Raw genomic sequence first — 5,263 nt, 5'->3', positions numbered from 1 at the left:
GTGTGATAAAGTTGTCTAGAACGAAGCGCACATACACTAGTGAGTGCCTGTAAAACCGGGGAAAGGAAAATAAAGTTCGCAGATGGTCCCACTGTCAAGTTCCCAGGCGTGACCGCACCCTGTGGTTACAGAAGATGTGACTACTGGGGGAACCTGGGAAAAAGGTACTGAAGTTACAGTCACATGGTACAATTGCATGCTTATCTGTAACTTTTTTCAAAATAAAAATTAAAAAAAATTTTTTAAGTTTATTTTGAGAGAGAGAGAAAGAGAGAGAGCAAGCAAGGTAGGGGTAGAGAGAGAAAATCCCAAGCAGGCTCTGCACTGCCAGCACAGAGCCCAATGTGGGGCTCAAACCCACCAACCGTGAGATCACGACTTGAGCCAAAGTCAAGAGCTGGACACTTAATCGACTGAGCCACCCAGGTGCCCCAAAATAAAAAGCTTTTAAAATGCATGTAAAGACCTCTTCCTTCCCTCCATCTTCTCTTCCTCCTCCTAATTCTCCTTCTCCTTTTTCTCCTTTTTTCCCCCCCCCCTTTCCCCTCCCCCCCCCTCCTTCCCCCTTCTTTCTTCTCCCCCCTCCCTCCCCCTCCTTCTCCTTCTTTATTTCCAGGCAATGTTATATTCTCAGAAGCAAAATCTTTCTGAAACAGGAGAAAGGGACTAACCCAATAGTTACCACCGAAAGTCTGGAGAATACCTGCTCCCCACCGACAAGTGGGCGTGTAGAAACCCTGAGGAGGGAGAGAAAAGGCCACCGTGCTTCCAGGTCTGTGGCAGGAGAGGATTGTGGGAGGAAGACTTGTGGATCAAGAGGAAGGGGCTATGAAGGGAGAGGGCAAGAACTCCCTTTGGTGGGGGCCCGAGAGGGGAAATACGCCCCCAGGCATCCAGCTTGGGAATGGTCAGTGCCCTGTTATCTGAGGACAGCCAGCCTCCTCCCTTGACTCCTGTCTGGCGGGGAGGGGGGGGCATGAGCAGAGGGCTGGGGGACGCACCCCGAAGCAGCTTTCTCAGTGCGCTCATGGGGGAACCCAGCACGCTCCCCAGCTGTGTAGGAAAAGGAAAAGCCAAAGACCAGATGGATTTCATGTTCCTTCTATTTTTGTTTGTTTCTTTTCTCTATTTTCCCTATTATTTAGTAAAGTGCTTCCTTTCTTTTTTTCTTTTTGTCTAGGGGTGGGGAGCTGTCACCCTACTTTGGACACACTGAAAGGAGCCAAGGAAAGAGTTTGTTTGTTCACCATCTGCTTTAGGTGGTTGTGAAGAACACAACTTTTAAAAGTTAAAAAAAAATTCCCAACTCAAATAGACTAGCAGAATGTGAGCTCGTGGACAGGAACTGTGGTCTGTCTTGTTACTGCTGTCTCCTCAGTGCTGGGTATGTAGTTGGGAGTTCATGAAACAGCTGAGGGATGGGTGGGTGGATGGATATATAGGTGGGTGGATGGGTGAATGGATGAGTGACGGATGGATGGATGGATGGGTGGGTGGATGGATTGATGGATGGGTGGACGGGTGGGTGGACGGGTGGACAGATGGGTGGACGGATGGATGGATGCATGGGTGAGTGGGTGGGTGGATGGATGGACGGGTGGATGGACGGGTGGATGGACGGGTGAATGGATGGGTGAATGAATGGGTGGGTGGGTGGACAAATCAAATGAATGAATGAATGAATGAATGAGTGAAGGTGAAACTCAGGCTGACTTTGGCGGCTCCTCCCACCTCCCTCCAGGGTCTTCTCTAGTCCCAGGGAGCCCCTCCACCCCTTACTTTCCACATCTTCCCACAGCCTGTGGCCAGACTGCTATGAACTATAGGCAGGAAAACTTCTGGAATGAAGTGTCTGTGACTGTCCATGGACTCCTTTTTCCTGGAGAAATCCCTCAGAGATCCCTAACCCCACTGCCCTCCTCCCATCAGATCATTTACTATGCTTTGCCCATGTTTTATAAACACAGTGTTTGTTTGCTTGTTCGTTTCTGACAAAAGGCTTTTCTGATGAATGAGAAATTGATGGTGAGGCTTTAGGGACTGAAATAATGATAAGACTTGTCATCTGCTGAGCCTTCTCTTGGGGCCCACTCATCCACAGAGTGATTAGCCTGGATTACCTCCTCTAATGGATCCCCTGAGGCGAGTGCTATTAGCATTCCCATTTTTACAGGTGTAGAGGAGTTAGGTAACTGGCCTAGGGTCCCGCAGTAGGTAATTAGATGCTCCAGGACTTGAATCTGGCTTGCCCCTTGTTAAGGAAATGCTCTTAACACTGTGACAGGGCCTGAAGAGCTTTGATAAAATGAAACATGGACCTCAGACTTAAGGCTCATCCAGGGGCAGTGGTGCAGTCATGGCCTTGAGGTCAGGTTTGAGCAACAGGGATCCCTGGAGATAAATCCAAAGTGGGTGTTCAGTGACATCCTCCTCCTCCATCCCCCCCTCAGGCAGGTGTGAGGGTGGGTAGGCTGGTTCTGAAGACAGAGCTTTGACTGATATCACACTGTCAGGACTTTGCCCGAGGCTAAAAGATATCTTTGGAAGCTATGCCTATGGAAAGGTCTGCATTAACGCAGTCAATTCTAGCGTCTGGAGAAACTTATGGATTATTTAGTCACAGTTGAAATGAATCTTTGTCTCTGCTTTTCTTCTTTTTCTTTTTTTTTTTTTTTTTGCTGGAGAGAAAACAAGGTGTCCCCATGCCGGTCAACAGACTTTTCCACCAGGAAGAAGGGACTATGCACTCTGCACCTGCTGGTAAATTTGCATTTGAATATGGAAACTCAGGGTGTCAAAGGCAGCCCAGCCTGGTAAAGGAGGGAATCAGCACCCATTTCCTCCCCCAGCCCTTGGTGTAGTCTGAGTTTCCTTCATTTCTTTACCATCTTCTCTCCCCCCTCAACTCATGCCCATCTCCTCCATGTCTCCCTTCCATCTTAGGAAGGGACAGCTCAGAAAGCACCCATTCCAGGGAGGAGCCTCTGAGCCCTGTGGCCTTTGCTAGGCTAAAGGCACTGATGTAGCAAAATTCTTGCACAGAGAGTCGTGACACGGAGGATTTCCTTTCCAGGAAGCAACTTTATTTCAGCCAGCATCGCTCAGTTGGGTTCGTACCCAAAGAATTGAGCCCCGAACACCACGTGGCATGGTTTTTAAATATATTTTTTACTTCTTTGTCTTCCATGTATGGTAACACACAAACATGTAGTCTGATTAAAGTGGTGTCATGTTCCAAGGTCGTGAGGGATGTTGTCACCTACAGGAACAGCAGGGTTGCCTTGAGTTGTTCTTTTTTTTCCTTTTCTTTCCTTAGGGAGGGGACTTGAGAGAAGATACTGTGTCTGTCTTCTGTGTGTGCCCAGCACTAACCCCAGTGCCCGACACAGAGTGGGCACTTAACAGATGGAAGCTGGTGTTCACTGTAGTATTTTAGCCCAAACCATTACCAGAGGCGGGAGGTGGAGGCAAGCATGGAGTTTAAAATGGGAGTGGGTGAGCAAAACCAGACTTCACTGCAAACTGTCCCTGCTGCGAGTCTCCTAATGCCTTCCCCTGCTAAATTTTATCATTCAAACAAGTGTTTATTGAGCACCGATTACGTGTTGTCACTTTTCTAGGTACTTGGTCACGTTAGTGATCAGAACTAACAGAAACCATGGAGTTCACATTTTGGCAGGCAGAGAAGAAGTGTGCAAGCAGTAAATAGTACATCCTGATAAATAAATGACATAGGACGTTGGACAGGTATGTGTCTATTAAGATCTTAAATGGTGGAAAGGAGCTGGAACATAGGTCAGGACCACTCAACATTTAAACAGGTACTTTCTGGGTAAGTAAAACTTAGGCAGGATAAAAGGAAAAAGGGGACACTTAAGGGCTCCTTTGGTAATAGCGACAACTCAAACTGGCTGAAGCCAAGGAGGGTTGGTTACTTGGCGTCACTGGGAAGCCATGATAGCCTTGGGCACACAGGATCTAGGGGCTCAAACAATGATGTCAGGGCTCTCCACGCTTGGTTCTGCTTTCCTCTGTTGACTCCATTCTCTGAGAGGCGCAGCTCAAGGACAATAAAACCACACGCACACCCCCAAACTCATCTACTACCCGAGCCACATCCCTGAAAAAAAGGGGCTTCTCCCTTTCTTTTGCTCGGCACAAGACCGAGCTGAGCTCTGATTGGCACTCCTCAGGTCACATGACCATCTCTGAACCAATGGCGATGATGAGAGGGAGGTACTATGCTGTGATTGGCAGCTCCTGGATTCTGTGTTCATCCTGGAACTGGGGTTCGGCTCAGCTCCACCTGAGAGTGGCGGAGGAGAAATCGAGGAGTCTTACCAGAACAGGGGGGATGGGTGCAAGGCAAGCAAATACCAACCGTCCAGTCCCCAGAGAGATGGCACGTCAGGGGCTGGGACCCGGAGAGGTCAGCTGATCAGTCCAGGGCCATTAACCCGGAAAGCTGGGTTCCGAGTGCCTTCAGAAGGAAGCCGGTGGGCCCATCTTTCTAGCCTCCTGCGGCCAACACATGACCTTTCCCCACCAGCCCTGCAGAGAGTGATTTTCTTTTCCCAATGACCTTGATAATAGCACATAGCCCCGCTATTTAAAAAGTCTTTATTTCAAAAATGCCATTTCTGCTTCCATTCCTGACCTGAATTTCATATGATTCGACTCGTCTGAGAAGCCAAAAAAAAAAAACCCCCAAAAAAGACACGTATTTCTTTACTGCCTTTCTAATGTTCCAGGGGCTCAGCTGTGTGGTCCAAGCCAGGTCCCAGGCTGACAGCGCTTTATGGGAGGCGCCCATGGCCAGCAAACATCTAGGGGAGAGAGAACAGGCCTCGCTCAGGTTCTCAGACATTATTCACTGGTGCTCAGGGTGCCGACCTGGGGCAGGGGGGCCGTGGTCAACCCCTTCTGCTGATTGTATAAACTGGGCACACCAAATTTCTCCAGGTGCATTTCCAGAATGCCCTTGGTGGGGGGGAGGGCGGGAAGTCACAATGTCAGCTGATTCGGGCAGAAACACCGACCTAGAAATACAGACCACCTAGGGGAGGATCTGCTTCATCAGACATGCTCCCTCCCGTTATAAACTACTGTAATACTGATCACAGACCAAGAGGAGTCTGAAGACTTCTAGACACTTCCCTTTGCTCGAAGGACACCAGGCACCGTGCCATATCTCGATTTTGGAGTGATAATCCCGTAATCCAAGGGCTGCAGTTTTGAGAACCTCTGCGCCCAGCAGATGTTT

This window comes from Suricata suricatta, chromosome 11, assembly GCF_006229205.1.
Source record: "Suricata suricatta isolate VVHF042 chromosome 11, meerkat_22Aug2017_6uvM2_HiC, whole genome shotgun sequence".
Lineage (NCBI taxonomy): Eukaryota > Metazoa > Chordata > Mammalia > Carnivora > Herpestidae > Suricata > Suricata suricatta.
The sequence above is the reverse complement of the archived record's forward strand: the minus strand, read 5'-3'. Positions refer to the sequence as shown.